We start from the raw sequence: 24495 nt of genomic DNA on the forward strand, positions 1-24495 counted from the left end.
TGCCATGGTATGAAGCTGCCCTATGTAGAAGTCCATGTGGCAAGGGACTTAGCATGGCCTCCAGGCAATAGGTGGCATTGAACTGAGACCCCCAGTCCAATCATCCCCAAGAAACTGAATCCTACCAACAACCAAATGAGCAATCTTAGAAGAGCTTCTTTCCCTCATTGAGTTCTTGAGATGACTGCAGTTCCAGCCCACACTTTGATTGCAGCCTTGTAGGGGGATCTTTAGCTGGACCACCAGCTAACCTGGGCCTGGATTCCTTACCCACAGATACCATGGGATAATAGATGTTTGTTGTTTTAAGCCACTAAATTTTGGCGTAATTTGCTAAGCAGTGAAAAGTAACCAATACACATGCTAAAATTTAGGTACCACATTTGGAAGATTGCACTGGTCATGAGCCCATTTTTAATGATTTATTTGAGAGCAGAATATAAATAGAGTGAGACTGTATTCATTTCCCAAGAAGGTATGGAGAACCAAGAAGCTGGTGTTGAAAGGGAGATTGGGAGGGCAGGAATTTGTTTGTAATAAGATGGAATATCTCTGACTTTCAGCCTGCCATTTTCCTTTTCCAGTGTGGGACCGAAAAGTTTTGAAGTTAGAGACTCTACTATGTGTACTGCAAAAGATGGCAGGCTAAGACTTATTTTTCTCCTAAAATACTTTTTACAAATGTGTGTGTACCCTCTGTTTATGAGAGCATTAGGAATGATTAGGAAAGGAGGAAAGAGGGAAATCTGAAAGAAGATTGAACCTAAGGGGTTGAAGTGGCATTTCACCCAAAAATGCTGAGAATGACTCTGCAGATCATCTTACCCTCCATGCCCTGTAAATGAACATTCTTGCCTCCAAAACAGGAAAGCAGAACCATGAACTATTTTGCCAATGTGCTCAGCAAATGAATACACTGGGGGCAGTGCTTAGTGATCAATGAAGTCAGGCAGATGGGGTGTGCTTGCCTTACATGTACTTTGTCCTGGATATGGGCATCCAGGAAGAGTTTGATAACAATGAGAAGGAAGAGCAATAGGATTGAGGAAGTGGAGATGACACTTCCTCTTCTTTCGAAAGAGCTTTACTCTCTGATCAGCTTTGAATGTTAGTTCTGGGTTGACTGAGCCTCCAGAGCTAAGGCTGCTTTGAGTAGAATCCTCAAGCTTGGCCTCAGAGTACTATGAGTCTTCAGAATCCAGAAATAAAGAGACTACTCTTGGATTTACTCTCTTTGTATTGCATGTAAGTAACGTCACTCCTTGGCTGATGTGTGAGAGGTAATTGCTTGACAGATCAAGATGGCAAAGCAATGGATACCCTAGAACTCTCCTTAGAGTAGTGAGGTAGGAAATGTGGCTTTGGGGATATGATATTCACTAAGCTCTCTGTAATCTGGGAAACCAGGTGCTAAAGATTCTCTAATTCTGTGAAAGCTTTGAAAGAGGAGAGAGTTGTATACTCACCGTGCTTTTGTGTTTCTTAAATGGGTGTTGTCTTGATAGGTGTTTAGACTGCAGACCACAGGTTTGATTTAGAAAAGCACTTTTCAGCGTGTGTTTGGGTCCTGAGGAGTTCATTGTGGGAAGCGCTCTGGGGCCGCCCTCTTTCGAGAAAGTGTGTTCTTTGTGGGGGAGCTTCCTTTGCGTGGAGGCAGCTGGGGGGCATTTTACTCTTTCATAAAGGTCTTGGGCTTGACACAATATCTCTGCTATGAAAATGACAGCTAGGTGTTGTTGGTTCAGAGGCTTTTAGTAAGGGTGTCTGGGGCACCTGATTTTTCTTTGCTGGGGTGTATGTGAAAGAATTTAATTATAGGAGGCAGAATTATAACCCACTGAAGCATCTTTGACTACGGCAGTGGACTTTATTAGTCTTGAGTGGCCTATGTGTTCCTAGTGCTGTCCTTGATAGTCTAATTTCTATCTAGTTATTTATTTTATGTAGAAAATAGAAACGGAGGGCTGAGCACGATGGCTGATGCCTGTAATCCCAGTACTTTGGGTGACCATGGTGAGAGGATCACTTGAGGTCAGGAGTTTGAGACCAGCCTGGGGGCAACGTAATGAGACCTCATCTCTACAGGAAAAAAAAAAAAAAAAAAAAGGAAAATAAAAGAAAATAGAAATAGAAGGCCAGGTGTGGTGGCTCACACTTGTAGTCCCAGTACTTTGGGAGCCCAAGGCAGGTTGATCCTGAGATCAGGAGTTCGAGACCAGCCTGGCCAACATGGTGAAACCCCGTCTCTACTAAAAATACAAAAATCAGCTGGTCATGGGAGCATGCACCTGTAATCCCAGCTACTTGGGAGGCTGAGGCAGGAGCATTGCTTGAACCTGGGAAGCGGAGGTTAGAGTGAGCCTAGATTGCGCCACTGCACTCCAACCTGGGCGACAGAGCAAGACTCCATCTCAAAATAAAATAAAGAAGAAAACACAAAAAGAAAGAACATGCATTTCTTTCTGCTCACATCATGCAAGCGAGGAGGAAAAGGGTGTAAGTTTGTGTATGTGTTGATGAACTCATTCTTTAATTTACCTTTTAATTTTCTTCCATTCCTTTTTTTATAAATCAAGTGTCTTTTCTGGAGTGGGTCCATGTATGAACTATTTCAGGCAAGCTGTGTTAAGCAAATATACATCATCAGAGTATGGAAATAGGAAGTTCTTTCCTGCGGTAGTTTGCTGTGGCAATAAGAGATAAGAAATTACTTCATGACTATTGCCTGAGACTTTCCTTTTGACTCGTGTATCCTTTTGAATCAACAGCTCACTTCTGCTTTCCATCCAGCTTGGAGGCTCTGCAGTGTGAGCTGATAAATGAAGTACAGGTTAACAATTTGCAAGTAGGTCTAATGTGGCAAATGGTGTGTGTGTGTGTGTGTGTGTGTGTGAAGAAAAATCCTAAAAAATAAGCTTTTCAGCCTTAAAGAGAATCCTGCAAATGGAGGAGTTACTTGTGCTCCCAAGTGCTCAGAACAGTGCCTGCTCTCAGTAAATATTTGTTGAATGAATGAATAACTGGGATAATTCATAAAATGAATGTGGTAGGAAAGCCATTGCTTTATCTCTGTTACTCAGGCACTTTAAAAAGTGAAGGTTATAAAAGGTCAGAGTGAAGCAGGAGAGGAGAATATGAAGGTATAAAGAAAGGGTGTGTAGAACAGGGATCAGAAAAATTCCTAGGTCAGTAAAGTGAAAGGGGTGGCAATATGTGGTGGTAGAGGTGGAGGTGGAGATAAAGGGCGTGGTGGTGGAATTGGTGGTGGCAGGGGAGGTGATGGTGGAAGTGACGGTGGAGATGGTAGAGGTGGTTGTGGAGGCGATGGTGGAGGTGGTAATGGAGATGGTAGAAATGGTGGTTGGAGTGGTAGAGGTGATGGTGGAAGTGATGGTAGAGATAGTGGAGGTGGTTGTGGAGGAGATGGTGGAGGTGGTGGTTGAGGTGGTGGTGGAGATGGTGGTTAGAGGTGATGGTGGAGGTGATAGATGGTAGAAGTGATGGTAGATATGGTGGAGGTGGTTGAGGAAGTGATGGTAGAAGTGACAGTACAGATGGTGGAGATGGTGGTTGGAGATGATGGTGGTAGAGGTGATGGTGGAGGTAATTATGGGAAGGTCAGTGTAATTTAGCCAAGAGAAAACACAGTTTGGGGGTCAGATAGATCTGTTCAAAATCTGTATCTCTGAACCCACCAGCTCTATGACCTCTGAACCTATTAAGTGGTGACTATAACATACTGACTTTTTGGGTTGTATGAGGGTTAAAAATGTGATTGCATTAAATGGCAGTTATCAATATCAGTCTTCAAGTTGCCACAGCCACGCTTAAAAATTTAATCACTAATTTGTCTTTTCTTCTTTATGCTTTGTGCATTTTCTGAATTTTATAAAGTGAAAGTGAGTTTTTAAAAGAATCATTAATTTAAAATAAATATTATAATCCTAGTTATCAGAATGGTTGAACACATGGTGGTATACAAAGAAATGTCATCAATAAAATGATATTTATGGAAATATTCTCATGATGTAATGCTAAGTCAAAAAAGGAGGAACATAACTTTTTCAACTATGTAAAAATCCTGCAAAGAAGCAAGATTTGGGTGAAAGGTGTTAAAATGTTAATATATGAACAGTGGACTTATAGCTCATGATTTTTCTTTCTTTGTACTTTGTACTCTATTTTTTTCCCAGATTTTTCATTAGTGGAACATACCTGAACTATTTTAGTAATATGAAAATAAAACAAATGTTGAAAGAAAATAAATAAGCCCGGTGCGGTAGCTCACGCCTGTCATCCCAGGACTTTGGGAGGCCAAGGCAGGCAGATCACCTGAGGTCAGGAGTTCAAAACCAGGCTGGCCTACATGGCAAAACCCTGTTTCTACTAAAAACACAAAAATTAGCTGGGCATGGTGGCGGGCGCCTGTAACCCCAGCTACTCAAGAGGTTAGGCATGGGTATCGCTTGAATCCGGGAGGTGCAGTGAGCCGAGATCACGCGGCTGCACTCCAGCTTGGTCAATGAGGGAGACTTCATCTCAAAAAAAAAAAAAAAAAAAGAAATGGACAAAAATTTAACCCTCCTTAAATCTTCCACCAACAAGACAACAAAAGCAATGTTTTAGTTATAGTGTGCTAAAGTTCATGGTTCATTGCAGTCTAAGAAATGACACTTAAAATTTATGTTATTTAGTCTTTGTAGGGGAATCCCCTTTGACAGTAAGCCTGGTGCAGAATCATGTGTCAACTCTGAAGTGAGAAAAAGGAAACATGGTCCCCCTGGGGCTGGCTGGTCTGATTAATTCCTAGAATGACCTGAAAATGAGTTATTTTCTCTGAATGATTTATAACTGCGTCTAAACCTGAGTTTGATGATTTCCTAAAAAATTCAATAGTCAATTCGTCAGTTACTAATGCTAAGTTCAATTTAAATCTCCCAGTATAATTGCAATTCATTTTTTAGGGAATGTTGCCATATCTTTATCATCTTGGTACGCATAGGGAGAGGTCATAAAAACATTTTTGTAGAGTCACGGATTATTTTGTAGAGTCAAGAATTATTATTCCTGTTGTTAGAATCTTGGCCCTGCCATCTCTCAGGGCCAGCAGGTCACCATGGAGTCCCTTATCAGGGACATAAGCAAAATAAAATATTTTGGCTTGTAGGCATTGAAAAAGAATCTTCTGTCTCTGTCTTAGAATCAATCTTTGCCTTAGAAAGGAGAGATAGTTGGCAGACAAAAAGGCAAAGGGCTGAACAAATGTGAGCAAAGACAGGCCTCCTAGACTGACACAGGGATTGACACAGAAGGGCTGAAAGGTGAAAAGTGAGCCAGCTTAAACTCAGCCCAAAGTTACTAGAATGTGGATGAGTCTTTCAAAAGAAGTCTGCATGAAGAATGACCAGATCGTCAAGGAAAACTAAGTCAAGTTAGAAATGAAAGAATTAATCAAAGAAACAAAAACCCAGCATGCACTAGGCATCGAAATAGAAATAGCAGCATGATAGGATTCCTAACAGAGTCTACAGCATTTTCTGAATATTTCATATGTGGAGTGCTCAATAAAAACCAATGATATTACTGAGCACTTGGTAGGTTCTAGACACTGTGATCTGCACTTTTATTTTTACCTTTTAGTTTAGATTTACATTTACAATTTCTTTTTCTTTCTTCAACTGTTATTTTAAGTTCCAGTGTACATGTGCAGGATATGCAGGCTTGTTACATAGGTAAATGTGTGCCACGGTGATTTGCTGCATAAATCAACCCAACATCTAGGTATTAAGCCCAGCATCCATCAGCTATTCCCGAAGCTCTCCCTCTCCCCCCGCCCCCACAGGCCTCAGTGTGTGCTGTTCCCCTCCCTGTGTCCATGTGTTCTCATTGTTCAGCTCCCACTTGTAAGTGAGAACTGCGGTGTCTGGTTTCCTGTTCCTGCGTTAGTTTGCTGAGGATAATGGCTTCGAGCTCCATCCGTGTCCCCGCGAAGGACATGATCTCGTTCCTTTTTAGGCTATTTCAGCCACTTCTTAAAACAGTTCTGGGAAATAGTACTATTGTTATCTCCATGAAATTGAAGCTTAGAGAGGTAAAGTCCTCTGCCTCAAACCACCACAATAGGCAGGAGAGAGGGATTCAAACCCAGATCTTTGTGTCTCTGAGCCTGTGGCCTAACTACCATTCTACACATTACATTGTTTTCATTTATGTTAAAGTTTTTGTTACATAAATAATGATTTGACACCAAGGGCGAGTGTGAGCAGAGCAGATTTGCTCTCTACTTTAAAACCGTCCAAGTGAAATTCTTTTCTAGTTTCTTAGGGAGGAGGTAGTGGAAAGGAGTTGTTCTTTTTTCCAGGAAACTGTCTGTGCCTTGGCATGACTGCACATCCGTGATTGTCTTCTTAGGCAGCCAGGTGGTACCGTGTAGGAAATGCTTCCAGCCAGCAGGGAACAAAAGGGGACTGCGGGGACCTCAGAACCATCCCTCGGTAGTTCACAGCCACAGTCAAGATATGTGACTGTTCCATCACCACAAGGATCCCTCACGCTGCTCTTTCATAACCGTACCCAATCTAATTAAAAAATATCCAGTTTCCATTTTGAGTATTGTTGGACCCATATTGATGGGACCTTCTATTAGGCTCAATTTTTTTAGTGGGAGCACCACAGATCAAAAGGTTAGGAGACTTGAGTGTCCTGCCTGTGGTATATAATAGTTTTGTGCTATAAGCAAGCATTCAACTTCTCCACGCTTGAGTTTTCTCATCTATAAAAGCTGAGATAAAAATACCAAACCAGGCCAGGTGTGGTGGTTGATGCCTGTAATCCTAGCACTTCAGGAAGCCGAGGTGGGAGGATCACTTGAGGCTAGGAGCTGAAGACCAGACTGGGCAATAAAGCAAGATCCCATCTCTACAAAAATAAGAAATGTGGCCAGGTGTGCTGATGTGTGGGCCTGTAATCCCAGCTGCTCAGGAGGCTGAGGCAGAAGGATCCCTTGAGCATAGGAGTTTGAAGCTGCAGTGAGCTATGATCATGCCACGGCTGTACAGCCTGGGCAACAGAGTGAGACTCTGTCTCTGAAAAAATAAAAAAACTAACCAATTGCTTTGATATATGGGCCAAATGAAAGTAAATGTATATACTTAGAAGAAAACAAAAATATTATAAACCAATGGAACCCTTCTTGGAAGCTAATACAGGAGGTAAAGAATGAAGGTAATTTTAGTGCTAGTAATAAACCCATCTGTGTTGCTGGCAAGCACTTCTAGGGGCCAAACTGAACATGACTCATTTCCATGAAGTTAACTCGTGGCATTGGGCCTCAAACAGTAGAGTCACTTCATCACTGAATGGGAGTAAATAAAGACACTCAACAATGAGACACATTTACAAAATGAAAATCAGGCTATTGTGAAATCTATAAAACGACTTCCTTTCATAAATGGAGTCTAGATAGTGATCCCAGATTATCATGACAATTTGGTTACTTGTTAGATATGGAACATTAGTGTCTATTTGGGGGGATATTTACTTACCTCAGTTTCTATTGAAAGAAAAGTTCAAATATTCTGAAAATGATGCAATGTGATGGAACTTTGATCCAAATGTAAAATCTAAGGCTGCAATCTAAGTGTATAGCAAGTGGAAACTTCTCAATAAATGGATGTTATATCATTTTAGTGGTTCATCTGTAATTGTTGATCACTTTGATCCATAAACTTAGGCTGGTACCTGCATAAGTACTTTAATGACAGCATAAATAGCCAGGATTTCCAGCATGTTCTTGAGTTTCTCTGTGACATAAGAATCTCTTAAATCCCCTTTTCAGCAGAATTGGAATTGCCCTGATTCCTATTACATGATTATCCCTAGCAGAACAACATTCTTTTAACAGGTAAATATCATTATAGGAAGCTAATTCATTTAACCTGTGCAAAACTGAAAATATCTGTTTTCTCTTCCTCTTAATTGTATAATCTTTTTCTAAACATGCAATAGAAACCTGTGACTAGATAGACTTTTTTCAAATTTGGACAGGGTAGAAGTTCTTTTTTTCCTGACTATTGTGAAGGACACTGCATTCCTAGGAGTTTTATGCACTGATTTCTAATGCCAGAGAGGAACAGAACATATAACTACTTATAAGCAAATGTACATATATTAAAAGAGGCTGAACCTTAGTCTAAAACAGGAAAATAGGCCAGGCACAGTGGCTCACGCCTGTAATCCCAGCACTTTGGGAGGCTGAGGTGTGAGAATCACTTGAAATCAGGAATTCGACCCACCACTTTGGGAGGCTGAGGTGGAAAGATCACTTGAGCTCAGGAGTTTGAGATCAGCCCAAGCAACATGTAGCAAGACCTCGTCTATACTAAAAACAAAACAAAACAAAAATTAGCTAAATGTGGGAGAGCATGCCTGTAGTCTCAGCTACTCAAGAGATGGAGGCAGGAGGATCACTTGAGCCCAGGATACTGAGGTTGCAATGAGCGATGACCGTACCACTGCAATGAGCGATGACCGTACCATTCCTTCCAGGGTGACAGACAATGACCCTGTCTCAATAATAATAATAATAAGATAGAATAATACAAACCTCTGAGAAAGGAAAAAAGATGAAACCAACCAACACATTTTCCAGGAAACTTAATTTAACATTATTCACTCCTATAGAATATAATTCTGTGTAAAGTGTCACAGTTTATCCAAAGATAAGCTGTACTTATACAAAGTTATGTTTTAAGGAGAAAATCTTTAATTATTTGAAAAACTGAGCAAACAGCTATAAACATGAAAACCATATGTTTTAGGCTACTTGTTTATGATTATTCTGTTTGAATAGCTCAGACTACAGCACACTATTGGGTAAATCTGTAATAGTTTTATGGACTGATGAGAATATATATAATCTCAACAATTTATTGAACATGTTTGAAGATTCTGCTATTCTAGCAGATTAAATGATTGCAGCAGGAACATTGCATTTATTCACTGGAAGTGCAAGTCATTTGTAACAACTTTGTTCTTTCCACCAATTAAAAGCCTGAAGCAAATGATGTTAAAGACCTTATTTTCTGGTTCCTTGTTAAGTCACAAATCCCAACCTCTTTTTCCATCCTGATAAAAAATAGTCAAAGAGTTGTTCTTACTAGTGGTTGTGAATACTAACCATATAATATGATAAGGACCCACTTATGAATATTCAGCATTCACCAAATACTTATTGAGTACCTAATATTTTCCACATAATGTGCCAGGTATTTCATTACAATTAAACGGACAAGATCACCTTTGAAATTCCCCTGGAATCATGTGAATTAGTATTGTCTCTTGGTTGGACTCAGTTATAGCCAGTCTATCAAAGAGAAGTGTCTGAACTTGAACTCTCTTGGTCAAATACGGTCACAGTTTTCCAGCTAGAGCTGGATTTTACTCTGGAACACAGTTACCAGCGTTTTCTACACTTGGATTTTCAACTTGATTAATCAACTAGAGCAGCTTTTGCGTAGGTAATGGGGACTTGAGGGAGGGACTCTCAAACAACGTTTGAGCCAGGCACTTGAGTACTATTTAGTTTTATCTTGTGAACACTCACAAACATTCCAAAGTTATGTACAAATTAGTTGCCTTGAGAGGAACGCTGGAGTCCCAGATATTCCGAGCTGAGGAGCCAGCACGGGGAGAGAGACACCAAGTCACCAAAACACAGTAAGTAAGCTGAGTAATGAAGGCTCAGCGACTCCAGATTGCCTTGAAGCGACTTTGCTTTCAAGTTGGCATTAGCTGTAGTCACAGGGTCCTAGACATGGGGTGTAGTAATTTCCACCTTGCATCGCATCCTCTTTGTGTTCCGTGCATTGGGAGCAATTTAGCAAGCGATCCCTCCGTCAATCTCAATGGACTTCAGGCATTGAGCACCAAACCACTGTCTACTCCCCACAAGCTCACGTTTCTTATCATTGTGGAGGTGGCCTTTTGCCAATGGGTGGATGCTCCTGGCCCATGAAACATTCTAGGCAATGCCTGGAACTTTCTGGGCAGTAGAAGTCACTGATGTGAGCCTTAGAGGAAGGCAGAAAATAGAGTCCGAGAGGACTCCTTCTTTCTATAGGTTGGTGAAAAGTAGTTTTTAATGGCAAAACCTGCAACTACTTTTGCACCAACCTAATAATTGCAGCCCCTTCAACAGGCCATGCAGGCCTTCCCCAGCCTCATTGACTGTGTGGCACATGGAGGTAACATATACTGTACTTTTGCTGTCTGCAAGGGACCGTGTTAAAGGCTTTACATTCATTATCTAATTTTTTAAATCAAATAGTTCTAGGAAGTGCTGTTATTATTAACTAGTTCCCTTTTTCTGATGAGAAAACACAGGTTCAGAGAACTTCAAACCTGGCTCGAGGTCACCCAGAAATAGTACAGTCAGGGTTCCAACCCCAATAGTTTGACTCTGGGGTCAGAATTTGAGCCTAGGCGTGTTTGACCTGAGAGTCCAGTATATAGCCGCCCTGAGGGAATGTACTATAATATAAGGAAAAGGATGCTACATAATTTCTTATTTTTGGATAAGGTTGTTTTGTGCTTGCCCACCTTTGTCTCCATTCCTGGAGCTGAGAATGTGTGTAATCCAACCCCAGTGAGGCCAGAGCAAGCTTGTTTGGGTGAATAATGATTTTAGGAGTGCTCAGCCCAGATCTGCCTGAATCTTGAGGAAAATCTCATTCCCAAAGACACTTCCAGATCAAAGCTGAGGAGAGTTGGGGTTGAGGGTGATGGAGCATTTTTTCTAATAATTTAGATTGAAAAGGGGAGGAAAACAGAGATTAAAACATAGGAAGGCAGAGTTTTGAGAGGATGTGCTTGGATAGGGATACAGTCTGACCACCTAAATCTTATCTTAAACTGTAATCCGAATTGTAATCCCCATGTGTTGGGGGAGGGAACTTGTGGGAGGTGATTAGACCATGGGGGCAGTTCCTCATGTCGTTCTCATGATAGTGAGTTCTCACGAGATCTGATGGTTTTATAAGAGGATTTCCCCTGCTTTGCTCTGCACTTCTCTCTCATGCCGCCACGTGAAGAAGGACATGTTTGCTTCCCCTTCCACCATGATTGTAAGTTCCTTGAGGCCTCCCTGGCCATGCGAAACTGTGAGTCAATTAAACATCTTTCCCTTATAAATTATCGAGTCTCAGGTATTTCTTCAGAGCAGGATGAGAATGGACTAATACAGATAGTCCATCCATTCTTTCTAATTATTATACAACTAGAAAAAGTTCTTGAATAAAGGAAAAGATTAGCATATGCTAAATTAGAAAAAAGGAGGGAAGAAATAATCTCTTTAGGCAAACACTTTGAATTCAACCTCATAGTAAAATGTGTTATCAACTTTCTTGATATCTAGAGCTTAAATTTTTAAAAATAATTATTTTTCCTTAGTTCACGTAGAATGCATTTTATTGCCAATGACACAGATAAGCAAGGAGAAGATAAATACTTTTCATGATCCAATAACCTTGAAATAATTATAGTTAACATTTTGATGTAAAATTTTCAATGTTTTTGCTTTTTAAAAATGTACACGTGAGGCCAGGTGCAGTGGCTCACACCTGTAATCCCAGCACTTTGGGACACTGAGGTGGGCAGAGGGCATGAGCTCAGGAGTTTGAAACCAGCCTGGGAAACATGGTGGAACCCTGTCTCTACCAAAAAGTATACAAAAAATTAGCCAGGCGTGGTGGCATGTGCCTGTGGTTTCAGCTACTTGGGAGGCTGAATCGGGAGGATTGCTTGGCACCACTACACTCCAACCTGGGTGACAGAGTGAGACCCCATCTCACAAAAGAAGTGTGTATTTACAAAAAAAGAGATAAAAGTGTATTTTAATATATTAAAATCATATTCCTAACACATTGTATATTTTAGATATAAAGATTTACCATATGGGGTACAGTAGCCCAAGTTTTTGAATGGATAGACGAAGAGATTTCTTTCTTCATGATAACTGCCCATAGGAAAGCTCAGATATTCAGAATTAGTAAATACTGAAGAATTGACAAATCTAACACGTTTTCAACCAAAAAATGGTGAGCAGTCATGTAAAACAAAAGAAAGCAGAAGTTAATGAAAGAACAAAAAGTGGTTGAGGCATGTTTTGGGAGGTGTCATAGCAGGTGGCAGCAGCTCTCTTTTGGAAAGTGGATTATTTTCAATTGGCTTGCATTTTTTTTTGCAATTTTATTTTGGTGTTTCGTGGTCCTGGAGACTAGTAGGGCTCTGATCTCCATGTGATTTTAAGCTTGTCAGAGTCATCATGCATGCAAAATTTTTGAGTTATCAGACTGTAAGAAAGATAATGTCTTAAGCCTAGAATTTCTGTTCAGTCCCCTGAGACATTCATCCCAATTCAGCAAATATTTGTGTAAAATTTTCTCTGTATTAGGCATTGTGAAGAATATAAAAATAAATATTAGAAAATAATAGTTACTACAAATATCTTACTAATTTACAGTGACAACAAAACACACACACGAAACAGTAAATAAAAGAACCGACCGAGTGCGGTGGCTCACACCTCTTATCCCCGCACTTTGGGAGGCCAAGGCGGGTGGATCACCTGAGGTCAGGAGTTTGAGACCAGCCTGGGCAACATGGTGAAACCCTGTCTCTACAAAAAGTATTAAAATTAGCTGGGTGTGATGGCATGCAGGAGGATCGCTTGAAACCAGGAAGAGGAGATTGCACCACTGTGTGCCAGCCTGGGTGACAGAGTGAAACCCTGTCTCAAAAAAGAACAACAACAACAAAAAAGACCCAAGTGACATGTGATTGTCATGGTGAACAGTGTAGAGAAAAAGTATGCTAAAAGTTAGAGAGTGTGTGATCCAGGAGCCTGTAACGGTGGAGAAAAAAGTTGAGTAACAACTTCCGTTCTGTTCAGAAATAAAGGGAAAGTTTCAGGTGGGGGGAGAAGACAGAGGAGCATGAAAGTCAGTAGGAAAATGTAGGCTCAGAGCCCTCCCCGGGCGCCGTCTGTAATGGTACTTGGTATTCGTGCTCCAGCATATTGGTCACTCCTATACCGGGAAGAATCCTGGACCCTGGAGGGAAGATCTTTATGCTGCCAATTGCTAAACCCGTGAACATGGGGTTGTTTTCTTCATGTCTTAGTTTCTCCATTTGTGAAACGGGGAGCCTCCTATCTTTACATGCCTCAAAGTCATTGGGGCCTCTATGAGATAATGTGTTTTGAAAGAGATTTTTCAGTTGAAAAACAGGATGGAAGTATCTTTGGTGGTAATGATTTACTGGATATACAGACGGAAGAAAAGCACAAAACCAGGACACGAAAGGACAGTGACGTCGTCATGATATGGCTCCGCTGAGGGGACGAACACCAGGGATCTTGACTTATGTGAATTAGATAAAACGACATGGACACATGTGGAGTGGTTTTAAGAAGCGGAGAATGTAATAGGCAAGAGATAAGGGAGAAGAAAGAAAGAAGAATCTCCCATGTACAGACACAGAGGGAGGAGGGCTCCAAAGCGGAGAGGAGACTCCAGTGTGGTGGGTAACAGCCAGTTTTATGAGGAGGCTGGAGGGGGTGGTGTCTGATTTGCATAGGGCTCAGGGGATTGGTTTGACTCAGCATGTCATTCATGAAGCCTGCAAAAAAACTGGCCCTCCCACCTTAGTCTTTTCATATGCAAATACAGGGCGCCATGATGTTCTGCACACGTGGGGATATGTGGGGGTGCCCATGCTGCCAGGAACACATGTGGGCAAGGACAAGAGGACAATAGTGGGAATTTCCAGGTTGGGTGGACCCGGTTTCTAATGGCCTGCATTTGCATATCAAAAGTTGCCAGCCCAGTTCTATGAGCCAAGGCTTTCCTACTAGACAAGAAACGTTTCTGGAGCTGCTTTATACGGGACGAAAACGTTCCAAGGACCCCTTTTCCTCTCTATCTGCCTAAGAGAATTTCTTAATAACTCCTACAGCAGTCACAGCACACCCGGGTCAATGTGAGTAATTTTAGAGACAGAGTGAGTGCATAATGGGGTCAGATTGGCAGAGGAAAGAAGGCTGGTTGAGAGGTTGAGGCCCCTGAGACTTCTCTGATCAACATGGAGAAATGGTGGGAAGTGAAGTGACTTGGGGAGGAAAAGCTTTCCCAGGGAAAGGGAGCATTTTGGAAGTCTACTGATGGGAGAGTTTTCATACATTTGTATTTCACCTAATAAAATGGCACTTTCCTGAGTTTTGTGGGCAAAGCATGATGTTAAATCTTTTAACATCTTCTTTCCACTAATTGAATAGGAGGAAAAGGAAATTTCTTCTTTTTCTTCTTATTTCACTTATTTCCTTTTTGTATCCCTAGAAGCACATGACATAATGCTTGACAAAAAGCAAAAAGATGCAGTGGCTTTGAGAAAATATTATGGTAACTGAAATGAGTGACTGAGGCAATGGGCTCAATGAATCGAGGTTTATTAGGCCAGCTTTAGGGAGTTTCTGGGAAAAAGTCGAGCCATAAACACATCTGTGGCTGGCTGTCCTTCCTTCCTTCCTTCCTTCCTTCCTTCCTTCCTTCCTTCCTTCCTTCCTTCCTTCCTTCCTTCCTTCCTTCCTTCCTTCCTTCCTTCCTCCCTCCCTCCCTCCCTCCCTCCCTCTCTCTTTCTTCTTTCTTTTCTTTCCTTCTTCTTCTTCTTCTCCTTCTCCTTCTCCTCCTTCTCCTCCTTCTCCTCCTCCTCCTCCTCCTCCTCCTCCTCCTCCTCCTCCTCCTCCTCTTCTTCTTCTTGTTGCATGTGGCTCTTTCGCCAAGGCTGGAGTGCAGTGGTGGGATCCCCGTTCACTGTAGCCTTCAGCTCCTGGGCTCAAGTGATCCTCCCGCCTCAGCTTCCTGAGTACCTGGGACTACAGGCACATGCGACCAAGCCTGACTAGTTTTCTTGTGTTATTTTCTGTAGAGACAGGGTCTCGCCATATGCCCAGGCTGGTCTTAAACTCCTGGACTCAAGTGATCCACTGGCCTTAGCCTCCCAAAGTGCTGGCATTACAGGCATGAGCCACCATACTCAGCCTTGTGGCTGTTTTTCTGAAGATATATTTAGGAGGTTTAGTATTTACACATTTCCTTAAAGAGGGAAGGAGACTAGATGCAGTGGCTCATGCCCGTAATCCTAGTTCTTTTGGAGACTGAGGCAGGAGGATCACTTGAGACCAGGAGTTTGAGACCAGCCTGAGTAACACAGCAAAATTCAGCCCTGCCTGCCTCCCCTTCCTCAGCCCCCCACCCTGCCACCATTTCTCCAAAAAATGAAAAAAATTGCCAGGTGTAGTGGTGCGTGCCTGTGATCCCATCTACTTGGGAGGCTGAGGTGGGAGGATCACTTGAGTCGCAGAAGTTAAGGCTGTAGTGAGCTATAATCATGCCACTCCTCTCCAGCCTGGAAAGGGGAAGGCATGTAGGGAGAGGGGCGGGTAGGTAGTAAGAGGAATGGTTACATTCTTGTGAGACTTTAGTCAATGCCCAGAAATCTACATTTTACATAAGACAAGGTGAATAATAGAATTAAAAAAAAAAAAAAGGGAGTAAAGGAATACTCAATTATGCAGAGGTCTTTGGGTAAGTGGAGGTATGATTGATCTTGTCTTTGTTCTGTACCTGGGAAAAAAAGCTTGTAATGACGTTATTGGTGTGGAATCAAACAGACTTCAGGTTTAGGAGCTAGACTTAGACTGCAGACCTAAAGTATAATTGGCATGTCCATGCTTATGGGAGGCCAGCAAAGAATTTGCTTCAAATGACCTGTGGGAGCAGTCTTGAAAGATGCCTGAGGCCTTTTGCCTTTCTGTGGGGGTCTGGGTAATGCATGCCAGTAACAGCTATTCATTTGAAAAAGGATGTTGCATGACTCAACCTCTATGCTTAACCTCTTTGACATAAGGGATTTGGGAGTCCTGAGATATTTAAATTTTCCTTTACGTTATCAGTACAATTGGGTAATAGTTGGAGCTCAGGCAGCAGTTCGAGGCTTACATATCACACTCTTCTTTTTAGGTGAAGGCATACAGACATTACAAATTATTAAGGTTTAATACAATCAACTCAGAATGAGTGGTGGTAATGATAAAGCAGGAATGAAGAACACATCCACACAATCTATAAAGGTTCATTCCAACTTTAGTGTTTGAGTAATTTCTTCCCTAATCATTTAATAGATTTCGCATTAGTTTTTATCTTCCCTTATGCATTGAACCTTCCAGTGGACACAGGAAGAAAAGCCAAAAGAGGAAGAAAGATGAAAAAGGAGGCAGCTTGGGAAATTCACACACTCTATTAAAAGATCCGGAACTGATTTAGCCTGGCAAACTTCCTGCCTGTTTTGTTCATTGCACTCTGTTCAGACTGCTCTCAAAGGCTCCATTTTGGCCAAATCTAGGCTCTTTCTCATGCTAATCTTTCTGGATTCAGCGTTCCTTTCAATATCAATCATAACCTCCATACCCAAATGATCCCTTCTGTAGGCTTCAAGCCCCAGGGCTTTCAGCCTCTTCCACCCTGGTGACTTGTACTCCATCTCTCTCAGACTTTTTCTTTTAACTATGGGCTCTTTTTTGATTTAGTTCTTGGCACCCTGTGTTGCTGTCCCTAGCGTGACAGGAAAATATCTTGGGCCCCCAAAATCACTAAGCTAAGAGGAAAACTCAAGCTGGAAACTGCTCAGGGCAAACCTGCCTCCCAGTCTATTCAAAGTTATTCCTCTGCTCACTGTGATAAATGCATATCTGATGGCCTCCTTTGGAAAGACTGATCAGCGACTCAGAACAATGCAACAGCTTGTCTCCCACCTATCTGTGATCTGGAAGTGCCCTCCCCAGTTTGAGCCTTCCTGCCTTTGCTTCAAGTTGTTCTGCCTTTCGGACCTAACCAATGTACTTCTTACATATCTATACATTATATATATATAAAATATATAAATATAATATGTATACACACACACACATATATACACATATATATGTATTTCTTTCTTTTTTTTTTTTTGAGATGGAGTTTTGCTCTTGTTGCCCAGGCTGAGTGCAATGACATGATCTCGGCTCACTGCAACCTCCACTTCCCAGATTCAAGCGATTCTCCTGCTTCAGCCTCTTGAGTAGCTGGGATTACAGGCATGTGCCACCATGCCTGGCTAATTTTGTATTTTTAGTTGAGACGGGGTTTCTCCATGTTGGTCAGGCTGATCTCGAACTCCCAACCGCAGGTAATCCACCCACCTCGGCCTCCCAGAGTGCTGGGATTACAGGCATTAGCCACTGCGCTTGGCTCTTCTCACATATTTTAATTGATACCTCATGTCTCCCTAAAATGTATAAAACTGGCTGGGCGCAGTGGCTCAAGCCTGTAATCACAGCACTTTGGGAGGCTGAGGAGGGCAGATCACCTGAGGTTAGGAGTTTGAGACTAGCCTGGCCAACATGGTGAAACCCGTCTGTACTAAAAATACAAAAATTAACTGGGTGTTGCTGGCACGTGCCTGTAATCTCAGCTACTAGGGAGATTGGGGCAGGAGAATTGCTTGAACCTGGGAGGCAGAGGTTGCAGGGAGCCAAGATCACACCACTGCACTCCAGCCTGGGCGACAGAGCGTGACTCCATCTCAGTAATAATAATAATAATAATAATAATAGTAATAATAATAAATTAAAAAATAAAATCTATAAAACCAAGCTGTGCCCTGACCACGTCGGGCAGATGTCGTCAAGACTTCCTGAGGCTATGTCACGGGCACGCATCCTCAACCTTGGCAAAATAAACTGAGACCTGTCTCAAATTTTCGGGGTTCACTCTAGAGACTCAGGAAGTTCCCTAGCCTCAAATATCTTCAACTGCTGCTCTGCAATATGTTGAGGACCCATCTTTCCAGCCTTGATCTAACTCTAGATCCCCACTCAGTTTCCTCTTGCTAGCAGGTTTCCCCCACTCACATTACTGACATTATTTACAACTTGAACATGCTTGAAATTAAATTATCACTTGGCAGGGTGTGGCGGCTCACGCCTGTAATCCCAGCACTTTGGGAGGTGAGGTGGGTGGTTCGTTTGAGCCCAAGTGTTCCAGACCAGCCTGGGTTACATAGCGAGACCCCATCTCTACAAAAATAGTTTTTAAAATTAGCTGGATGTGGTGGTGGTGTGTGCTTGTAGTCCCAGCTACTCGGGAGGCTGTGTGGAAGAATCACTTGATCCCAGGAGTTTGAGACTGAAGTGAGCTACGATTGCACCACTGCACTCCAGTCTGGGTAACAGAACGAGAACCTCTCAAAAAAAAAAAAAAAAAAAGGCCAGGCATAATGGCTCATGCCTATAAACCTAACCCTAACCACTCACCACTTTGGATGGGAGCAATGCTTGAGGCCTGGAGTTTGAGACCAGCTTGGGCAATATAGCAAGACCCAGTCTTTAAATTTTTTTTAAAAAATTAAAGATTAAAAAAATGATAAAAGTAAGTAAATAAAATAAATTATTACTCAATGTACTCTTGCTGTTCTTACGCTATTTTGAGAATTTATGGACAGTTGATTGAACCAAACGAACTTGGTTGAATTTATTTTTTAAAAAATGATTAGGCTCTTCTCTCTCATTTAGAGGTTAACATACCTTTATCCAATTATATTGTTCAAAATTAAATAATGAGATTCAGGAAATATGATCAAGTATAGAGTTTATTTTAACCTAAATCTTGAGAATGGCCACCCAGGAGCACAGATTCAAGTTGCCCTGCTGATTAGCAGCAGTTACAGGTGGGATTTTAAAGGAAAAAAGAAGAGGTTTTAAAGAAAAAAAAAGTTCCTAAATTGTTTATCAATAATTTACATTGAAATAACAAGCTATTCATTGGCAGCGATGTACGTTGTTTTTTGTGCATGAAGATAATGGGTGAGGCAGCTAGGCAGGAACAAAGTGATTTTATTTTTCTTATTTTTTTAGAAGCAGGGTCTCGCTCTGTTGCTCAGGTTGGAGTGCAGTGTTGCAGTCTCAGCTCATTGCAACCTCCACCTCCCGGGCTCAAGCGATCCTCCTGTCTCAGCCTCCTGAGTAGCTGGGACCACAGGTGTGCTTCACCATGCGTGGAATTTTTTGTGTATCTTTTGGAAACAAGTTTTCATCATGTTGCCCAGGCCAGTCTCAAACTCCTGGGTTCTAGTGATCTTCCACTTTGGCCTCTGAAAATACTGGGATTTTCGTTATTGGGTAGTTAACATTTAGAGGTCTAAATCAGGCATTTACCAGCCCACAGTTACGGGGTAGACGGATCAGATAGTTTGGCAATCCCAATTCACCCTTAGTTGGAAGGATCTGACTGTCTAAGTCATACATCAGTGTTAGTAACTCATAACAATTTAAAGAGCTTCTCTTTTTCAAACGTGCTCATTTTAACTCAGATATAAGCAGCATAAAGAGTCTAGCAGTAAAAAGTCTAGGCTGTGAACAGTTATCACTAACAAGATGGACACATTTGAAAAGTCACTGAAACTCTTTGGATCTCAATTCCCTATCCATAAAGTGGCAGGGTTAGAGTACATGAAGTCAGAATTTCTTCTAGCTAAAGTATGTTTGGTATCTACGACTCTATAAGGAAAGCCTTGGTATAAGGCATCAAAGGCAAGTGAGTAGGGTTCTCCCAACCCACCCAAGTGCAAGGCTAGGAATACATGCCCCATGGGATGACCCAGGCTGGGAGGCACGAGGGAGCAGACGATCAATAGATTTGAATTCAAACTTTACCTAGATGATAAATCAACAGAGACAACTTATTGATGAAGGTCAGGCAATAGAATGTTCTAGAGTGGGGAAACCTTATATAAGAGACCTAAAGTTCAAGCCTCAACTTAGCCATTCACTAGTAGGGTGGCCTTGGACAGGCCACTTAACTCTTCTGAGCCACAGTTTCCCCAATGGGTGTATTACTATCTGGGATTACAGGCAGGAACCATGGTCCAAAGTGACTTTAAACAAGTGCCCCCAGGGCAAGGGTGGTATGGTATGTCACTGAAGTCCTCTACTCATGTCTTTCTGGGACTGATCACTTTTGTATATGGCACAAAGCTTAGACTGCTCAGAGCTAGTTTTCTTCTCACATTGTATAGCACTGAGTTCATACATTTGTCCTTAGGTCAAAATAGCTTTGTTTCTTAACACTTTTCTTCCTAGCCAACCTGGTTCCTCCCCCCTCCCCCTTCTCCCCAGTAAATAACGGAAATTTGACTGTGGCCAAATCTCTTTCCTCGTTGCTGTGCCTCTTTTTTCACAATAACTCACATACATTGGCTAATTCAGCTGCTGAGACCTGGCCTCTTTGCCTGCCCTGTAGCTTGTGTCTTGTCTCCTGGTATAAAAGAGAGACTCAGAGATTCTTTTGCTTATCTGAATGTCATTGCATGGTCTGGGGCTTTGAGTAAGTGTGACAAAGATTCAGGTTTAGCAATCTTTTTATTATTCAGATATTTCCATGGAAAGACAGTCCCTCTTTGTCTTGGAAGGACTAGAGAAGTTACTTACATTCACACTCAGTGTCTATGGCTGAAGAATGGGCAAAGTAGGATGCTGTTTTCTCAAAAGTCTTTTCCTAGCCTTTTTCTTTCCATTTTTGCTCTATTTTGAGAAGGAAAATATCCTTCTAAATCATAAATGCCTGTTGGCATGGAACTTCTGAGCTCTGGCTCAGAAGTTTTATAACTCAGAAGTTTTATAAAACTCAGAAGTTTTATAATTTATTGAGTGTGCTTGTGTACATTTTTTGTTTTTTACTGATGTATAATATTTGTACATATTTATGGATTACATATGATATTTTGTTACATGCATGGAATGTGTGAAGATCAAGTCAGGGTTACTTAGGTCCATCACTTCCAGTATTTATCATTTCTATGTGGTAGGAACATTTCAAGTCCTCTCTTACAGCTATTTTGAAATATATAATACAACGTTATTAACTGTAGTCACTCTACTCTGCTTTTGAATATAAGACTTATTCTTTCTAGGCCAGGCGTGGTGGCTCATGCCTGTAATATCAGCACTCTGGGAGACACTGAGGTGAGAGAATCACTTGAGCCCAGGAGATCAAGACCAGCCTCAACACAGTGGGACCTTGTCGCAACAAAAATTTTTTAAAAACTAAGCTGGGAATGGTGGCACATGCTTGTAGTCACAGTTATCTGGGAGGCTGAGGCAGGAGGATAGCTTGAGACTGGGAAGTCGAGGCTGCAGTGAGCTGTGATTATGCAATTGCACTTCAGCCTAAGTAACAGAGTGAGACCTTGGTCTCAAAAAAAAATAAGAAAAAAAAAGAGAACTTTTCCTCCTATCTCACTGTATGTTTGTATGTTTGTATCCATTGACCAATCTTTCTTCATCCTCCCAACACACACACCCTTCCTAGCCACTGGTATCTATCATTCTACTCTCTACCTCCATGAGATCAACTTTTTTAGCTTCCACATATGAGTGAGAACTTGTGATGTTTGTCTTTCTGTGCCTGGCTTATTTCACTTAACATAATTACCTTCAGTTCCATCCGTATTGCTGCAAATGACATGATTTCATTCTTTTTTATGGCCAAATGATATTCCAGTGTGTACATATACCACATTTTCTTCATCCATTTGTCCATTGATGGACACTTAGGTTGATTCCATGTCTTTGCTATTGTGGATAGTGCTACAGTAAACATATAAGTACAGGTATTCCTTATATATACTGATTTCTTTTCCTTCGGGTAAGTACCTAATAGTGGGAATGTGGGAGCATATGGTAGTTCTATTTCTAGTTTTTAAAGAAATCTTCATACTGTTTTTCACAGTGGCCATACTAATTTACATTTCCACCAACAGTGTATGTGTTCCCTTTTCTCCACCTCCTCACCAGCATCTGTTATTTTTGTTTTTTAGATAATAGCCATTCTAACTGGCATCAGATGATATTTCATTGCAGTTTTTTTCTTCACTTTCCTTGTGTTTTGATTTGTATTTCCCCAATGCAAGTTAGTGATGCTGTGTATTTTTTAATATATCTATTGGTCATTTGTAGGTCTTTTGAGAATGTCTATTCATGTCCTTTGCTCATTTTGAATGAGATTATTTGATTTTTTACTGTTAAGTTGTTTGAGTGAGTTCCTTGTTATTCTGAATATTAGTCCCTTGCTGGATAAATAGTTTGCTGATATTTTCTCCCATTCAACAAGTCGTATCTTCTCTTTTTTCTTTTATTTATTTATTTTTTTGAGATGAGGGTCTTGCTATGTTGCCCAGGCTGGTCTTGAACTCCTGGTCTCAAGCAATCCTCTCACCTTAGCCTCCCAAAATTCTGGGATTATAGGCATGAGCCACCGTGCCCGACCTTGAACAGGTTGTATCTTCACTTTGTTGATTGTTTTCTTTGCTGTGTGCACATTTTCTTATTTGATACTGTAGGGGCCAAGGAGAACTTCCCCTTGGAAGGTTCACTGGAAAATCAACTCACAAAAGGCAGATTAACTGGAGAAAAGGCATACGGATTTATTAACATGTACACAAGGAAAGTGATTCCCCATTCCCCATTGGGGTTCAGAAGCTCATGTACCATCCTGGCAAAACATATTATGTGGCAAGGTGGGGCACAGAGAAGAGGAGTTCTGTTGAGGGGATTACTAGGGAGAATAAATGTATCTGGGAAGAGAGATCAATTTGTAAATAGTTATCTTTGGAATTAGAATGATCTGACAGATAGATATTATCTTTTATTTTATTTTATTTTATTTTTGTAGAGACAGAGTCTCACTATGTTGCCCAGGCTGGTCTCAAACTCCTGGGCTAAAGTGATCCTCCCATCCTGGCCTCCCAAAGTACTGTGACATTATCTTGTGACAGGGTCTGTTCAGGTGTGGTTATATTCTTGGTCTCACAGGGAGGGGAAGAAAAAAACAATCATTCTTCTTGGTGGGTCTGGATCTTAGGCAGATAAAGGAACTTTAGCTTCATCTTATGCTTTGGGTGAGACAGTGAGGTTGGGAGGTGGGGGAAAATCAGAGAGACCTTGAGGCTTCTTTAGTTCAGTATATGAAAGCACCATATTTTGAGGTATCAGTTTCTGAGATCCAACAGTACAAATACTGAGTTGTCTATATGTGGAGCAGATAGTAATAACACCTGTGGGGGAAACTGTGGCTCAGAAGAGTTAAGTGGCCTATCCAAGGCCACCCTACTAGTGAATGGCTAAGTTGAGGCTTGAACTTTAGGTCTCTTATATAAGGTTTCCCCACTCTAGAACATTCTATTGCCTGACCTTCATCAATAAGTTGTCTCTGTTGATTTATCATCTAGGTAAAGTCTGAATTCAAGTCTATTGATCTTCTGCTCTTTCATGCCTCCCAGCCTGGGTCATCCCATGGGGCATGTATTCCTACTTGGGTGGGTTGGGAGAACCCTACTCACTTGCCTTTGATGCCTTATACCAAGGCTTTCCTTATAGAGTCGTAGATACCAAACATACTTTAGCTAGAAGAAATTCTGACTTCATGTACTCTAACCCTGCCACTTTATGGATAGGGAACTGAGATTCAAAGAGTTTCGGTGATTTTCCAAATGTGTCCATCTTGTTAGTGATAGCTGTTCACAGCCTAGACTTTTTACTGCTAGACTCTTTATGCTGCTATATCTGGGTTAAAATGAGCACATGTTTGAAAAGAGAAGGTCTTTAAATTGTTATGAATTACTAACACTGATGTATGACTTAGACAGTCAAATCCTTCCAACTAAGAGTGAATTGGGATTGCCAAACTATCTGACCCATCTACCCCATAACTGTGGGCTGATAAATGCCTGATCTGGAACTCTAAATGTTGGCTGCCTGATAATGAAGACTACACCATGTGTTTTTGAAGATTCTTTCAGCTTTTCTCATTTCTGTGTCTTTCTCTACAATGAAGTGCTATCCATTGTACATGAAGATGGTGAATATACTTTATTTATTTCTCTCTCCTAATACTCATTTCTGTTAAGCCCTTGCATGTTGTATGAGATATTAGGGTGGAGGGGCAGTCTGTGACTAAAGAAATGTATTAGTCGTGGTTCTCTAGAGGGACAGAACTAATAAGATATATATACACACACACACACATACACACACATATATATCCATATATATACACATGTGTGTGTGTATATATGTATGTATATATAAAGGGGAGTTTATTAAGTATTAACTCACACGATCACAAGGTCCCACAATAGGCCATCTGCAAGCTGAGGAGCAAGGAGAGCCAGTTTGAGTCCCAAAACTGAAGAACTTGGAGTCTGATGTTCAAGGGCAGGAAGCATCCAGCATAGGAGAAAGATGTAGGCTGAGAGGCTAAGCCAGTCTCACCTTTTCATGTTTGTCTGCCTCCTTATATTTGTTGGCAGCTGGTTAGATTGTGCCCACCCAGATTAAGAGTGGATCTG

General features: G+C 41.4%; 1 protein-coding gene across 6 annotated transcripts in view; it reads left to right on the plus strand.

Annotated features, from left to right (window-relative positions):
* The first annotated feature begins 1128 nt into the window (after nucleotides 1–1128).
* IPCEF1 (interaction protein for cytohesin exchange factors 1) overlaps nucleotides 1129–24495 on the plus strand; it is a 203853-nt gene continuing 180486 nt past the window's right edge. For 4 of the 6 annotated variants that reach the window (XM_050786801.1, XM_050786805.1, XM_050786802.1 and 1 more), the window contains exon 1: nucleotides 1129–1245. The gene's annotated coding sequence lies outside the window, so the exon portion shown is untranslated. Of the gene's footprint in view, nucleotides 1246–9028; nucleotides 9718–24495 lie in introns of those variants that run through there. The other 2 variants (XM_050786804.1, XM_050786807.1) reach the window with 2 other exon arrangements.

Source organism: Macaca thibetana, chromosome 4, assembly GCF_024542745.1.
Source record: "Macaca thibetana thibetana isolate TM-01 chromosome 4, ASM2454274v1, whole genome shotgun sequence".
Lineage (NCBI taxonomy): Eukaryota > Metazoa > Chordata > Mammalia > Primates > Cercopithecidae > Macaca > Macaca thibetana.